The sequence below is a fragment of the Antechinus flavipes genome, chromosome 1 (assembly GCF_016432865.1).
Source record: "Antechinus flavipes isolate AdamAnt ecotype Samford, QLD, Australia chromosome 1, AdamAnt_v2, whole genome shotgun sequence".
Taxonomy (NCBI): Eukaryota; Metazoa; Chordata; class Mammalia; order Dasyuromorphia; family Dasyuridae; genus Antechinus; species Antechinus flavipes.
This window is the reverse complement of record NC_067398.1, coordinates 209,691,189-209,709,306: the sequence shown is the minus strand read 5'-3', so window position 1 is coordinate 209,709,306 and position 18,118 is coordinate 209,691,189. Positions and strand designations below refer to the sequence as shown.

Here is an 18,118-nt window from a genome sequence, read left to right as displayed (position 1 = left end):
GAAATTGACCATAACTTATTTGTTTAGAAGAGATTATATGGCTTTCACTGGGGAGTTCTCCAAAAATGCTGCATAATATGTGTGGGTAAACTATGACACTTCCAGGCTCATAATCGGGTATCCTTCTGAGCTTATTCTCCCTACCTCTAATGCTATTAGAGCTATTCAAGCACAAAAAAACATTCATACCAAAGTGATGTTGACCTCTGGTAGACTCCAAGGTCACCATGGCCACCATTGCCAATAGTGAGCAGAAGTAGGTGAGTATAAAATATTACTGCATAAAAGAGTAGACCAGAAATTGTGGAAGATTCAAGCTAAAAAGAAACAGTCTCTACCTTGAATAGGTGATAACTCTGAAGTTATCAACTTAATTCCACCAAAATATATGTGCCAATATTGGGAAGCCTATGTAGAATCCTGTCTTTAAATAGATTTAGCCAAAAATAATTCTAGGAGAATTAGGATATATTGGAGAAAAAGTGGACAGTGGACAGACTAATAAAGCTCTTTTGGCAGGCAAGTAACTTAGTCATAACTGTGCTTTGGAATAAGAAATGAGGTTAGATTTCGGGCAGTGGCCAGATAGGTGGAGAAAAGGCCACTATTCAAATTCACATTATCTCTCATTTTGAGCTATTGCAATAGCCTTAATAGGTTTCTTACTTTCTAGTCTATCCCCTCTTTACTCCATCTTCCATATAACTGCCAAAATCCTCTTCCCAAAGTGCAGAGCTGATGATTCATTATTCTGCTCAAAAATCTTCAGTGACTCCCTATTATCACTAGAATAAAGTCCTTCACAATCTGGCTCTCATTTGCTTTTCCAAACTTAGAGCTTTTAAAAATGTATCTTTATTTCATTATGTTTCTCTACCCAAATATTTTCTTTCTTAGGACTCTAGAGTTGTTTTTATTTTATTTTATTAATAGCTTTTTATTCTTTAGTACAAAGGAAAGATAAAAAAGTAGTTCAGAAAAACCAGTCCATACATCACCCATATCCAGTAGTATTTACAATATGCCAAACCTATAATCTGCATAATTTTGCAGGGAAGGTATTAGTTCTAGAATAAAAGTCTTTACAATCTATCTCAAGCCTATCTTTTCAAGATTATTTCACATTGTTTCCCTTCACATGCTACAAAAAGAGATCATCCTTTTTCTCAGCACTCCCTCCCTCTTCAAATTATCTTATATTTACTTATTTGTTTAAATGTTGTATCTCTCCAGTAGTACACAGGCTTTCTAAAGATAGGGGAAATTTTTTTGTTTTGTCTTTATTTCCCCCAAAACCTTGTACAGAACCTGGCACAATTTGAAGTAGATAACTGGGTAAGGCAAGATTTCACCTGTGTAAGAAATTATAGTGATGAAACTCCTTTCATCATTGTCAACTTTTCAGCAAATAGATGGTCTTACAGAATTACCTGGAATACTGAAATGTTTTGCTCTTGGTCACCCAGCTGGTAGATTGAACCTCAGTCCTCCTGATTCCCAAACTAGACCTCTATTCACTGCTCTCACTTTGCTCCTGTAGGAAACTTAATAATTTAGCTGAATTGTTTAATTTAGCTGAATTGACGATAAGCTTAGAGCAGATAAGAAAAAGATCAAATGTCACAGAGAAGTCAAAAAGGATGTAACTTTGACTACATGGAAATATTCAATGTATCTATACCAGAAGTTCTTAATCTTTTTTGTGTTTTAGACTCCTTTATAGTCTGCTGAAGCTTATAGACTTCTCAGAATTTCAAGTGCATAAAATAAAATACAAAATATTACAAATGAAATCAATTACATTGTAATAAAAATGTTTTTTCCCATCTAACTTCATAGAACACCTGAAATCTATCCACAGTCCCCTCTGAATATAGGCCCTTAGTTAAAAAGATGATTAAGGAAAAATGAAAAAAAAAAACTATTTGTTTTTAAATATTTATAGCAGCATTCTTTGTGGTGGCAAAGACCTGGAAATTGTGGGGATGCCTATCAATTGGAAAATGGCTAAACAAATTATAGTATGTGATTATGATGGAATACAACTGTGCTATAAGAAATAATGAGTTCAGTGATCTTAGAAAAACATGGATAGACTTGCACAAAACAATGAAAAGCAAAATGAAACAGAACCAAGAGAACACTATATATGGCAACAACAATATTGCTTTAAAAACAACTATTATAAATACCCAAATTAACTACAAAGGACATATGAAGGAAAATGCTATCTACATCTAGAGAAAGAACTGATAAATGGAAGTATTTATAGAATGGTTTTACATATGTACATGTTTGTGTCTAATGGCAGCCATTACCTAGGGTGAGGCAGAGGGGTAGAGAGGGAAGAAAAGAAGAGAGGGAAAAAAAAGAAATTTATATGACATTATATATATTTTAAAAGAATAGCAAGTTATATAATAGATTTGCAGTTTTGTGTATAATTACCTTTTTCTATTCTACTGTTATAAAAAATAATAAGAGACAAATTGAACACCTAAAGAAGGGTAGAATGCAAGAAGCTGAAAACAACTTTATAGTCAAGGAGTTTAGCTGTAAATGGACAGAAATATAGAGCACTGCAGTTGATAGGCAAAGTTGGGACAAATTTAATCTTTTGAAACTGTGTAAGATATGAGTCCATAGGAAAGCATCAAGAAAAGAATCAAGAGGTGATTATTACAACTATCTGGCACTAGAAGATATATTGGAAAAGTAAATCAGTGGGATAGGCTAAGTAATAAGAAAGACCTAGAAACAAATGTGTCTAATAGCAAAACTTTTAATACCAAGAAGAAAAACTGTAAAGAGAGAAATTCCTTATTAGAAAAGAATTCTGGGGAAACTAGGGGGCAATTTTAGAGCTGCAATTTACATATTATACAGTTATCCTTTCAACATCATGGAAATTAGAGATGCAGTGCCCCTGGGATCTGGAAAATCTGCAAAAAAAATCTACCCTCTCTTCATACCAGAGGAAAAAAGTCTGAATTTTTTCTTCTTCTTTTTTAGGATGTTTACAGTACCTTATTGTAAAATTTGGGTTAAGTATTTAGTCATAGGCTCTGTGTCATTTTCTGGCTTTTGCATATTGTCTGGAGCTTCCACAAAACTCTCCCAAAATTCCCATTTAATTTCTTATGCCAACCCACAATATATTGAAACTATGATGGGGAAGGTAGTAATGTGGAAGTGATAACTGATCATTCTATTTCCTTATTAAAAAAAAAAAATTCTGGCTTGCTCCTACCTAAAGAATAATGTACAAGTCCTTATCTTACCTCTAAGACCTTCCATTACCTGTTCCCAAACCTCCCTTAATTGTTATCACTTCCTATGTTAATATTCTACCATTCTGGCAAACCACATCTACTCATTGTTCCCTGAACATAACATCTGTATACCAGACCCTTTACTGATATTTCTCTTGCCTGGAATCTCCTGTCCCTTCCTTCTCCCTCTCTCCTTCTCCTTTCTCTTTTCTCCTCTCCCTCTTCTCCCCTTCCCCTTCTCTCCTCTCCCTCTATCCTTTCCTTTCCACTCTCCTCTCTTCTTTTCTCTCATTTTCTCTCCTTTCCTCTCTTTTCCCATTCCTTCTCCTTTTTACCCCCTCTTTCCTCTCCTCTCTTCTTCTACTACAAACACCATTTCCAGTTTTATTTCCTCCTCAGTGAGAATTTTCTCTCCTTCCTTTGAACTTCAGTAGCACTATGTGTGTCTAGCCCCCTTAACGTCTATTATATGTTTCCTTGAATTACTGATGATCTTTTTATATATGTCTCCTATAGCATCACCCCAACATGAAGCCTGCCCAGTTCAAATTTTAAAAGAACATAGATAACAGACTAAGAATATCACCAAAGAGTTGCAGAAATGTATGAAAATGATGGGAGATAGGTTAAAGTCTAAAAAGAGTCAAAACTTGTGAAAAAAATAATGCTAGTGGCAAGAGCAGAGTTTTCTTAGCTATGTTTAGAACAAGAAAATGAAGAAAAAGAAAGTCCCATTTTATGAGGATGACAGTGTAGTACTATTAACAGCAGAAAGAATGCAGAACAATTCCATTCTTAAATTATTTCTGTCTTCTATATCAAAAAGAATAATCTCCAAATGAAAAGAGTAGAATAAACATTGTTAAGATGACCTTGAATCTCAATCAATTAAGAAACATTTATCACAAATCTCACAATGCCCAGGCTCTGAGCTAAGTAGGTGAGAAAGACAAAGTGAAATAATTCCTGATCTCAAAAATTTTATGTTGTAATGGGGAAGAAAACATGGGTATAAGTATAAGTGTGTGTGTGTGTGTGTGTGTGTGTGTATGTGTAGATAGATATATCTCATATCTATTTATGTAGTAAAGATATGTGAAATATTATATATATATATATATATATATACAAGATACATAACATATTGAAAAACACTATAAAGTAGTGTTGAGGGAGTGTGTGGGGACTATTTGAGTACAGGGGTGTACAAGTGTTCAGGAAGCACTAGCTCTCTGGTGTGAAAGATTGTTGAGCCCTTTTCAGGGCTGCTCATCCACCTTTAGGATTTATCTGGCACTCAAACTCTCCTCTGTGGCTCTAAGCAACTATAGCATATACAGTAGCCACACCCCAGTAAACTATCTCAGCAGGCAAGCTAAACGGATAATTGACAGGCATCAAACTCATCAGTGAGTCAGGGGGATATCTACTCTAAATATGTGAAGACATCTCCCAGCAGAATGGAAAGATAAGAATAATTTGTTCCAATACTTTGTTCAGCCATGAAGATGGCTGATGCAGGAGCTGTAGAGCTTGGTCAGATATAAAAGATATCAAGATGCAAGAAACTAGAAACTTTAATGGATGTCCATCAGTTGGAGAATGGCTGAATAAGTTATGCATATGAATATTATGGAATATTGCTGTTCTATAAGAAACTATCAGCAGATGGATTTCACAGAAGCTTGGAGAGACTTACATGAACTGATGTTGAGTGAAATGAGCAGAACCAGGAGATCATTATATACTTCAACAACAAGATTGTACAATGATCAATTCTTATGGATGTGGCTCTTTTCAGCAGTGAGACCATTTAGGTCAGTTTCAAATGATCTTGTGATGAAAAGAGCCATCTACAACCAGAGAGAGGACTGTAGGAACTGAGTCTAGATCACATATAGCATTTTCATTCTTTTTGTCGTGGTTTGCTTGAATTTTTATTTTCTTTCTTTTTTTTTTTTTTTTTTTTTGCTCTGAGAAGTTTTGGAGAAAAGTTCATGAATTATGTTTTGAAGATATGCTTAAGTGCAAGATGTTTATGAAGTGTATTACATGCACCAAATTGGTAAACATAAATAAAAATCACTTCTAAATGGGTTATGGGAAAACAGGTGAGATAATCATTTAGAAAAGCAATCTTGCAGTATGCTAAAGGAGTTATTTTTTTAAAATGTTTTAAATGTTCTTAAACCAATAATCTCATTGTAGGAAATATATTCTAAAAATGTTAGCAGCAGTAGACAAGAAATATCTACTCAAAAATATATTATTTGTAAGTAAAAAAAAAAAAGAACTACCTCTTTATACAACAATTAGAGATATCTAAATAAGCTATAGCATATTGAAGTAACAGAATATCATAATGTAATTTTAAAAGACTGTGACCAATATGCCATAGATATACCTATATGAAATAATGTAAAGTAAATATGTAAGATAATGAGACTCAGCCTATACTAAGTTCAGATATACCTGCAGAAAGTCTAGTAGCTCACAAAAGAACTAGAATCATTCAGTCTCTGCCAAGATAATGTTTTAGGAGAAAAAGGAAACATGATTATTAATGCAGCCAAACAGATTTCCTAATAAATTATATCTAATATAGCTTTGTGTTTTAATATGTATGTGTAGTATTACACATGTATTATTAAAATGTTGATTACTATTATTATTGTGTGTCATTTTTTCTCCTTTTATGTGTTGTAATATTTATATGTATTTATTATATTCTGCATATATTTTAGACACTTGGACTATCATGTAGTGCTTAGCATTGCATATGTAACATTGATGTCAATTTAATTCACCCCAGATTATGTTTCAAGGGACCACAAAATGTTTTTCTTTGGAGAGAAATTCAATGCAAGTTTCAATAGCCTTTCTCATAGTGTATGAATACAGTTTGTATCTTTAAGAAGGAATGAAATCTTGGGTAGTGTCAGGTGAATTGTCATTATGGAAAGTTGATTCTGATGGCTGAAGAGAGACTGGGTGAAGAATTTTTTCCTAAAAGATTAAATTAACTATCAGGAAGAACCTGAGGACACATTTCCCGAGATATTAGTTTGACTTTCTTGTTGTAAAGAAACAATATCTAATGAATACTTGAGAGACTTCGGTTGCCACCCTGAGTGCTCAACAATGAAATTATATTCAGAATCAAAGTGTACAGTAACACTAATAATTAGAGATGATCCTGGCTATGATCATTCTCACAGTTGCTATATTTAATATTGCTTGTTGCCTTGTTAATAAATTATATAGCCAGCACACTTGATGTTTATTTAAACCTAGAAGATTGGGGTGGGGGGGATTGCAATAGAAAAAGATAGCATCTATTCAGAACATATAGAATTGACAGAAGGTCAAGAGAGGTTAAGTGATTTGCCCAGAGTCACACAACTACTAAATATTTTTAGCAGAATATGAATCTAGGTCTTCCTGAATCCAAATCTAAAATTAAATAAAAACAGAGATTTCTACAATTTACTTAATAAATAATATTAGTAAGTTAGGGGGTAGAACTACAAAGCTAATTGATTAATGATAGATATCATCATTTTAGTTACTTATTAGGAATTGATATCTTAGAAGCTGGGTTAAATTGAATAATGAGTCAAGAAGCACGTAGAGAGGGAATGAGATTTGGTTAGATATTGACTAATATAGTACATTACATAATGTATAAATCAATCAATTAAAAAGCATTTGTTAAATCCCTATTATGTGCCAAGCACTATACTAGGCACTAGAGTAACATGTTATTGTTAATTTTTAACTGTGTCTGACTCTTTGTGATCCCATTTGGAGTTTTCTGACAAAGACATTCTAACAGTTTATTTACCACTTCCTTCTTCAGTTTATTTTATATATGAGAAAACTGAGACAAATAGGGTAAAGTGACTTGCCCAGGCTCATACAGCTAGTGTCTGAGGTCAGATTTGAACTCATAAAGAGAAGTCTTCTAACTCCAGACCCAGTATTCTAAGGAATACATATATACAAAAATCCAAAATCATTCCTACTCTCAAGGATATTATATTCAATTAGAGGAGAAACCATATAGACATAATTATATACAAGATGAATACAAAATAAATACAAAGTATTAGGAAGAGAAGCAACTGGGGAGATTATGAAAAGGCTTTGTAAGAAAAGTGATACATAAGTTGCATCTTAAAGGAAAATAGGATGGAGTAAATTCCAGACATAGGTGATGATCGAGATAGTATGTTATGTGTAAGAAATATTGCTAATTGTAGTTTGGTCAAACTAAAGATTAAGAAAAGGGGAGATATTAAATAAAATAAAATATTTTTAAAAAGGGGAGAGCATTTATAATGAAGAAAAGATATATTGGAACTAGGTTGTAAAGGACTTTAAAAGATCAACAGAAGAGTTTATATTTGATCCTAACAGCAATGACCATTGACATTTACAAATTAAGGGAATTACATTGTCAGGTCTGTAAATCAGTAATTATATGGAGAATGAATTGGAGTACAAAGAAATTTTAGGAAGGCCAAATTTGGGAAGGAATAATTGGGAAGGCAATTATTAAGTCATAGCAATCATCTAGATAAAAGTTAATGAGGAGAAGCAGCTAAATGAAAGTGGATGAAGCACCAGTCCTGGAAGTCAGGAGGCCCTGAGTTCAAATTTGACCCCTGACACTTAATATTGACTAGCTATGAGGTCAGGCCAGTTCCAATGGACTTGTGAAGAGAGCTATCTGTATCCAGAGAGAGGACTGTGGGGAGTAAGTATGAATCAAAGTATTTTCACTTTTTTCATTTTTATCTGATTTTTCTTATGCAGTATGATAACTGTAGAACTATATATAGAGAGAGAACTATATATACATGTTTAACATATTGGATTACTTGCCATATAGAGGAGGGGGTGGGGGAAAGGGGAAAATAGAACACAAGATTTTGCAAGGATGAATATTAAAATTTACCTATGCATAAGTTTTGAAAATAAAAAGCTTTAATAAAAAAATTTTTTTAACTGACTAACTTTGTGATCCTGGGCATGAGGACCTGAATGATGGTGGCAGCCATTATGAGTCAGATACAAGAGATGCTGCAGAGATAGAAATTGAAAGATTTAGCAACTGATTTAATATGTGAGATGAGGGAAAAATGAAGAGTTGAGGGTGATATTAGGGTTATAGATCTGGGAGATTAGAATATTGATACTTTCAGGAGAAAAAAAAAGGAAAGTTGAGAAGAGAGTGGCTTTGGAATATAATTATTCTATTTTAGACATGTTGAGTTTGATATATCTCCATGAAATCCAATCTGAAACGGTCAATAAACAGTGATATGGCATAAAAATTTAAGGAAGAAACTGGGACTAGATATATAGATCTGTGATATATCTGCATAGCAATGATAATTAAACTCATGGGAACTGATAAGGTCACTGACAGTGTAGGCTAGGATAGAACCTTAGGGAACATTCATAGTTAAGAGCTGTTGTATAGTTGATAACATAGTAAAGGCAACTTAAGAAGGATCAGTCAGACAGGAAAACCAAGAAAGGGTAAAGCTCCCCAAAGGAGAGAATATCTCTTATCTATAAGAAGAGGGTGTTCAACAGTGTCAAATGCAACAGATAGACTGAGAAGGATGAAGACTGAAAAATGACTATCAGATTTGGCAATGGAGAAATCACTGGTACAAAGAACAGATACAAATGAGTAATGAATTCAGAAATCATATTGCAAGGGTTTGAAGAGTAAGTAAAAGGAAAAGAAAAACAAGTTTTCTAGGAATTTTGCTGAGACAGGAAGGTAAGATTCAGGGCAAATAATTGAGGGAATTGTGGGGCTTTGAGAAAGTTTTTTGAGGACAGTGACATATTTAAAGACAGCAAACTCAACATGTCTAAAATAGGCATTGTTTTTGAAGTTTAAAAGTTGTTTTCAGAGAGGACCAATGACATAATAGAGTGATGCTTGTGTGAGAATTGAATTTAAGTGAGGCAGAGTTGCACAGTCATTGGCCTTCCTGCGCTTCCAAAGTCATTGAAGTCCAGAGACAGAACAGTCAGGAAGACTAGAGATAAGCTAGGAAGCAGTGAAGGGCTTTGGTGTCTTCCATATCTGACCAAGCTCTAAATGCTCCACAGCACTGCTTCAGCTACTTTTTTGGCACAAATGAAACAAATTGTTCTTACCTGTGCATTTTATATCTTCATATTCTTGAAATAGACACCTCCTATTTAAAAGCTATTAACTTCCAGAGGTAATCCACAGTCAACTCAAAATTCTACTGTATTCACATATATTTGTAGCTATTTGTGTACCCATTGTTTTCCTCTAAAATTATATATGTTCCTTGAGAGCAGAAATTGTTTCATTTTTTTCCCTTTGGATTCCTAGGAACTTATACAGTTTCTTGTATATAATATGTGCTTAAAATTAAAGGATGTTGAGTGATTAAATAAATAGTAAGTTGCTGGGGCCAAAAAACTTATCACTCTGAGGCCAATGATAAAGTGGTGAACATTTTAAAACTTAACCATGCTGGTCATCAAACAAAATCCAGAATCCATCATAGGGTCTGTTCTTGCAATATTTACATTTTAATAGGACCTAAAACATTTGGATTAAAACCTGAATGGAGACTATACATAGACTATAGCTAAACAGAAGAAATATCTCCTTTTGGGGTCCAAATCAGAGATTTAATTGATCTAGGGAATTTCTAGCAAGGAATATCCTGGTGATCTATAGCAACTCTTTTGCAATAAAATAAGTCTTAGAGAATTCCCTAGAGATACTGAAGTATTTAAGTGGCTTGCCTAATGCCAGATAGCTATAATAAGAGTACTAATTATACCTAGCCTGCATATAGTACCTATTCTGTGCCAGGTCCTCTATTAAGTGCTTAACAAATAGTATCTTATTCGATCTTTACAACACAGAGAGGTGTTATTATTATCTCATTTTACATTTGGGTAAATCAAGGCAAACAAATGTCATAAGGATCTCAGGGCATTTGAATTAGCACTCTACCATGCCACCTAACTGCCTAACAGATGTGAGAGATGGAATTTGAATTCAGCTCATTCTGACTCTATATATAGCTCTATCTACTATGCCACACTGTTTATATAAAAAAAATGTATATATATTTTACATATATATGTACATATAAATATATGTGTGTGAATGTCTCCATGGATGAATGGAATACAGAAAAAAAGAGCCATTTGATAAACATTTCACAAGTGCTCACTAAGTTCAAAATACTGTGCTCACCATTAGAAAAATTATTGAAAAAATAATATATTCTACTCTAAAAGTCTATTTTTTATCTTTAGACATTTTTAAAAGTGTCGTTATTAAATAAATTTGATTACCTTCATTATTGTTTAAAGTTTCTTTTTTTTTTTTTAAAAGAAAGAGAAATCATTGCCAATAAGGAACTTGACAGACATGTGGAGAGGATGAAATGTTAAATTTTTCAAAAGAGGAGAAAGATAAAATCAAGATGATAAAGCTTGGTCAGCTTGACACTTACTGGAGAAGGAGAATGCCATAGATATAGAGCTGGTCTTGAAGGAGGAAGACCTGGGTTCAAACTGATATATACTGACTATATGACTCCAGGCAAATTTTTTAACTTCTAAGTATTCTGGGTAATTCTCTTCTTCTCAAAGAAAGTATCAATCTCTACTGGTAGAGTAATTCCCTTTTGCCCAAAAATCACAAGTCTAGTCAAAAACAAACAGAAAACCCTGATCTTTATAAGAAAAATTCTAAAACAATTTATACATAAAGTCTCTCCAACTACTTAGGAGAGTTCAAACTGCTGAGAATGTCACCAAACCTACTGTTCTTTTCCCATACTATACTTGCTCTTGTTCATGCCCTCTGCATATATATCCTATCAAGCCAAATAAGCGCTGGTTTTCTTGCCTCAATATAAAATGACAAATGTTTATTAAGTATCTACTTCAAATACAGTGCTGTGCTCAGTGTCAAATGCAACATTTAGATACATATATAGTATAATGCATAACATTTATGATAAATGCAATCGATAATTGCAAAGTGATGGTTTGTATAAGTTATGAGGGGGCAAGTTGTTACTAACTGGGAAGAGATAGAAGGGGTAAGGATCAGGGAAGATGTGGGGACAGGGAGGAACAAAGGAAAAAAAGGAAGAGAAGAAAGATTTATTAATTGGCTTTTGTTGTTGTTCTTCAATGAAGTCAGTCATTTTGGGGTTTTCTTGGCAAAGATACTGAAGTGTTTTGCACATTCTTTTCCAGTTAATTTTACAGATAAATAAACTGAGACAAATAGAATTAAGTGAGGGCCACACAGTATCTAAGGCTGTATTTGAACTCGGGTCTTTCTGATTCCAGTCCCAGTGCTATAACCACTGTGCCAATCTAGCTTGCTCCCTAGAACACGATAAAGAACAGAGGCAGAATGAGTGAATGATGATGATGAAAAAATTTGAGAAATAGAAGATAATATAGGCAGTTAATATAAGATAGTAAGAGGCTAGATCATTTGTTCTAAGTATGGGGAGCAAAAATATGATTAGTAATGAGAAGAGAGAATAAAAGGCCTGGAACAGTTACTAAGGGATCCCATGAGATAGATTTAGTCATCTAGTCCAAACTCATCATTTCCCAGTTTGTGAGATATTACTCAATTTACCCAAGGTCACATAAGTGACCTTGTCAAGACAAACCAGAGTTGTTATGAGGAACAAATGAGACAGTGAATGCAAAGCACTTTGCAAACCTTAAAATACCATATAAATTTTAGTTATTATTATTATCATTATCATCATCATCATTATTATTACTATTAAAGCCTACAGTCACCAAGGTTCCAGCCTGATTATCCCTTCATTTTCCAAGCTTTCTATCACAATTCTGCTGAACTCCAGCAGTGTTTATAGAGCAAAACAAAGTGTGCTTGTAAATATTAAATAATGGGGCTGGGAGTGGAGGTTGGAGTTAGAGAGGTATGTACGTACACATACACACACACACACACGTCTGAGTTTAACCTGCATTATTAATTGAGTCTTACGTCTAGGCAATCAACAAAATAACAAATCAAGCCCTGATTTATAGCAATTGAGATTTCTGAGGTTCAATTGTTTACAATGATAATTCTGGCAAAAGAAGGTGAGAGTTAGGGTTCCACTTCTAATTTAAACCCAGAATTCAGATTCAGGATCTTTCCATTATGCCATGCTGCCTTGCAGGAGTGGGGGAAAAAAATCCACAGGAATAGGTAAGAAGGACTGTCAAGCTGCTTAGAGGTTACAGCTAAGATTTCATACAATGAACTGGCAGCAGATGAGATCTTTTGACTTTGTAATTTCGTCCCATGATACTCAAAGCCTCTGGAGAAGGAAAACAGAAACCAAATAGTGAAGATTAAGTGATTCCTTCATCAAAGGACCAATGGATTCTAGTAGAGTAGCTAATAAAACAATAAAGAGATAAACAATGCAATCAAGACTAGATGGATAAAGAGTGCATTCATGGTAAAGATAAAGAGTGGGTTTAGTGTGCCTGAAAGAAGAATGGGGAATGGACTCAGCAAAATTTCACAGTTCCATATAGTGGAGGTATCGTGATTCTAAGACATGTAATAGTCAAATATATGTCTATCTTAGCATATGACTGAAATGGAATAGAGAAACTTATTAGAGGACACAAAGTTAAGGAATTAGGTTTTCAGACTATCAAGCAGTTGGCAACATGAATTCTGAATGATAACAAAATATAAAGTCGAGAGGGAAACCATGTTATTCACTAAGGTCATTGAAAAAAAAAAAAAGAGGGAGGGCAGCTAGATGATGTGATCTATAAAGTACTGCCCTTGAAGTCAGGAAGACCTGAATTCAAATTCAGCCTCAGATACGTGACATTTACTAGCTGTGTGACCATGGACTTAACCCAGATTGCCTTGCAAGAGAGAAAAAGAAAGAAAGAAGTAAGAAATTAAGAAGAGAGGGGATAACCTGGAAGTTTTCAGATAAAGAAAGAAAAGAAATTAAGAAATAGGAAGAGAGAGAAAGAGAAAAAGAGAGAGGGGGCAGGGAGAGAGGAAGGGAGAAGTAGCGATGACCTAAAATTTGGTAGATAAGAAAAGAAGGAAAAAGAGAGGATGAAGTTGATAGATAAAAAATGAAGGAAAGAAGGAAAAAGAAGAGGATGATCTGGAAGATGGTAGACACAATAGGGATAATCAGGGGAATGCCTGATTTATTAAGCTGCTATACTTCCCATGGAGCTGAAATTTCCCTTTTCTCCCTTCCTCTCCCCTGTCTTCCTCTGGTGAAAGTATAAGAGAGAGAAGATTCTGGAGCAAAGGGCTCAAAAAGAGCTTTGATTCTTTCTACAGCTTTAATTAAAGGCTTTAGATGTGAGTTTCCTGCAAAAGAGTCCATCTCCTTTAAACTATCATCAGTCATCTTCATTGCAACTCTCACCTCTCCCTACAGCCACAGAGAACCAATAAGGAGTTACCTATGTCATCCCAGTAAGGTACCTGCTGCTCAGTAAGTATCCAGAATTCATGTCCAACTCTGAGGGAGGTACCCTTGTCCAGCAAAGCAGAAGTTCCCCTGATCATCCTTGTAACAGCAGCACTGAGAATGGAAGAAGGGTGATGCTAGTATATACTTCAAAGTCTCCAAAGCAGAGGAGTCACTGGAGAATGGGGGGCAGGGATGGAATAGTCTGGAAGTAGCAGAAGGGGGAAAAAGTTTTGTCCATTCTTCTTCCTAACTCTGTGAGTCACAGAAGCAAGATTATATATTAAGAAATAATTGGACAGTGCACTAGACACTCAGGATATAAAGATCATATATTTTAATAAAGAAGTCTAACAGTGTTTGGGGGATTGGTAAGAAGAGGCTGCCAAAAGGGAACACCATCCTAAAGGAAATCTAGGTTCCTGTTAAAACAAGGAGGTAGAGAGAATATTGCTTAAGTTCAGGAATGTAGAACAGTTTGTTGATAATAGAGTAACTGTTCCAATAAGGATACTGGAATGGATGGATCACACATGAATAGGATAATTGCAGTAGGATTTGAGAAGAATATAAATGGATTAGAATTGGAAGATAGGGTTAAAAAGAGGTTTTTATTATAAGCATGTCACTTGCATTTATTGCCGTGAGACTGAATAACTGGAAAGCAAAGTAGACTTAAAGAATTGATCCCTTGCCATTTGATTTGGACCCTTCTTGATTCCCTCCAACTACAAGTGCCTTCCCTTCAAAAGCTATCATCCACTTACCCTGTATTTATCTTTTATGTAGCCTCTTATGAACATGTTGTCTACTCCATTAAAATGCAAGCCCCTTAAGGGCAACGACTGTTTTAACTTTTTCCTTTGTATCCCCTACACCTAGGGCAGCACAGTGACAAAGTGAAGGGTTGGGAGGTAGGAAGACCAGGGTTCAAATCTGGTCTTAGACGCTTACCAGCTGTGTGAACCTCTTTGCCTCAGTCTCCTTATCTGTAAAACAAGCTAGAGAAGGAAATGGCAAACCACTCCAGTATTTTTGCCAAGAACATATATACAGTCAGCAGGGATCTGTTTCTATTTAAGTTTCCCACTACTGGTTTATACTACAGCAAAGAGTACAGGACAGAATAATAAAAGTCAAATCTTTCATAGGTAAAATGGTACCTGCTTATAGCAGGTAAATGCTAGCAAAGAATGCTGGATTTTATTCAGTTGATAAGGAGCCAAAGATGATTTTTAACAGAAAAGTGACATGATGAGATTTGTATATTAGGGAAATGTCTAGAACTGGTATCCATTGAAGGGGAAAGGATAAAAGGGGGAAATCTCTAATGTCAAGGAAGATGAGGACTGAAAACAGCTATTAGATTTGCCAATTAGGAAGCAATTGATGACTTTTAAGCAGTGCATTTATTTCAGTAGAGTAAATGAGGGTATTGACAAGAGGATGGTCTGTGAAAAAGTATAGGCATTAGATAAACTCAATTTTTTAAAGAAGCTTGGCCTGGCAGCTCTCTTTGTAGTGGCCAGAAACTGGAAACTGAGTAGATGCCCATCAATTGGAGAATGACTGAATAAATTGTGTTATATGAATATTATGGAATATTATTGTTCGGTAAAAAATGACCAAAAGGATGATTTCAGAAAGGCCTGGAGAGACTTACATGAACTGATGCTGAGTGAAACGAGCAGGGCCAGGAATCATTATATACTTCAACAACAATACTATATGATAATCAATTCTGATGGACCTGGCCATCTTCAGCAATGAGATGAACCAAATCAGTTCCAAAGGAGCAGTAATGAACTGAACCAGCTACACCCAGCGAAAGAACTCTGGGACATGACTAAGAACCATTACATTGAATTCCCAATCCCTATATTTTTGCCTCCTGCATTTTGGATTTCCTTCACAGGCTAATTGTATAATATTTCAGAATCCAATTCTTTTTGTACAGCAAAATAACGATTTGGTCATGTATACTTATTGTGTATCTAATTTATACTTTAATATATTTAACATCTACTGGTCATTCTGCCATCTAGGGGAGGGGGTGAGGGGAAGGAGGGGAAAAATTGGAACAAAGGGTTTGGCAATTGTCAATGCTTTAAAATTACCCATACATATAACTTGTAAATAAAAAGCTATTAAAAAAAGAAGAAGAAAAAGAAGAAGCTTAGCCTTAGAAGAAAAGAGATGGAATGGCAACTATGTGGGATAATAGAGTTAAGAGAAGGCTTATTTAATATTGAGAAATTGGAGGGATATTTCTAGTCTGTTGGGAAGGAGGCAGGGAAGGGGAAAATCCTTAAATTGTGCAAGATGATAAGAACATGTATAAGGGAGGGAAATTGCCTCTAGAAAAAGATCCTGGAGAAGGCAAGAGGTTATAAGGGCAAAGGAAAATAGACTCCTGTTAGTCAAGAATAGGAATACTTTTTCTTCTATGATAAAAGACAAAAGGAAGCAACAATGCCAAGAAGTTCTGATCAACAGAGAAAAGAAATTAAGGAAACTCATGTCAGATAACTTTATTCATTTCAGTGAAATTACAAGCTAGATCAATCTGCTATTACATAACAGAAATTTATAGCATGAACTCAGCTTGATTTCATTCTTTTCTCTATCAATATACAGCAGCCTTGGAGCAAAAGCAAGAAATTAGATAATGGGAATTAGCTACATTTGAAGATTCTTAGATCAAAAATAGCAAAAGGTCAGAGAAATGAGGAACTATGGACTGGTAAGTAGTTAAACATTGGAATTAAGACTAGCAAGTAGAAGCAAATGAAGCTAGACTGTGGGAAACAGACTGGAAGAGGAAGAATGGATCAAACGATTAAATATACTGATAAGTCATTTGTTTTAAATGTAGTACATCACTTCATCACTTTTTCACAAAGTAGACAATCCATTGTTGAGCAGCAAGGTTCTCAGGAAATGCTTTCTTAGAAAAGTATTCTCCTAGTGGCTTTTGTCCATTGTTTCTGCCCCCTGGAACAACACAGAACAAGTTTATTCTTATTCCACACGACAGTCCTTCAAATATTTGAAGAGAAACCATCATGCCTCCCTTCAACATCCTTTTCCAGGGTAAAGAAATCCTTTCCATTGCTCCTCACATAATCTTTGTGCATCATAATGGCTCTCCTTTGGCCACACTCTAGTTGGTCAATTAGATCAGTGTGGCTCAATGAGTTAAACTTGATACTCCAAATGTAACCTGAGCAACACATAGTACAATAAAACTATTACTTCCTATGACCTTGATACCATTCATCAATTATTGCAATCTAATATTACACTTTTTAAGGTAATCATACACTCTTGGTTCATGTTAGTCTGTGATCTTTTTGTAGAAATTGAACCAAGCCCTAATCTTAGCCACAAAAGCCAAAAAGTGATCTATAAAGTTCTTTTCCATCCCAAGCCCTTGTTTCCAGACTTAGAGTTGTTCGGTTGTAAAAACAACTTTTATCTGTTCAGTTTTAGATTGCCTGTTTATATGTATGTTGGTTATATTGTACTGATTAATGTATTCTCTCATAAACAGATATATTTATTGAATAACAGAATTTTAAAATTGAAAGATGGTATACAAATCAATAAATTTCATTCTCTCATTTTACAACTGAGAAAACCCCGGCAACATTCACAACATTCTCTACTCTAATGTATGAGTTTATCAATAAGCATAATCTTTCATTGTGTTTATTTTAAAGGAAAATATGTATATGATAACTATTTGTTAAAAAGCATTAAGCCATAACACACTTCTATAGGGATAGGGATACACTGGCAAAAACAACATAAAAGTTATGAAGATGGTTAGATTCACTTGTGATGTGGTGTGCCATTGCTTACTTAGCTCCAAATTAAAGAAATATTTCTCCAACCAAAAAAGAAAAAGCAACCTTCAAATCTAATATTAAAATAAGGGGGAGGTGTTAAAGAGACATCTGGTTTCCCTACAAAGAATTAATGAGGTGTCCAGCTGTCACGGAGTACCTAAAATAAAATGATCTTCATTATAGCAAATAGAATACCCCCCCATCTAAACAACAAATATCTCTAGCTTCATAGAAACTAGAAGCAAAGGAATTACATTTTTAAAATTGTTATAATGGCTGGAAGTCACGAGGATTCCGCTGGCAGCCTCCCCTTCCAGGGGAGAAAGTAGAGGATGGAGAGAAGGCTAAATTAGCAGGGATAGAGAAAGGGTGCGGTTTGGTGATCCAGAGGTCATTGGCATGCACCTGCGGAAGCTGCCCAGGCCCCTCTGAATATAGAAATCTGAATAAAAATGTGGCCACGTTGCCCTGC

At 34.8% G+C, this 18,118-nt stretch overlaps 1 protein-coding gene across 1 annotated transcript in view; it reads right to left on the bottom strand.

The window, feature by feature from the left end:
* Window positions 1–18,118, bottom strand: part of TMEFF1 (transmembrane protein with EGF like and two follistatin like domains 1) — a 140,736-nt gene that overhangs the window by 120,264 nt on the left and 2,354 nt on the right. The gene's annotated exons all lie outside the window — the stretch shown is intronic.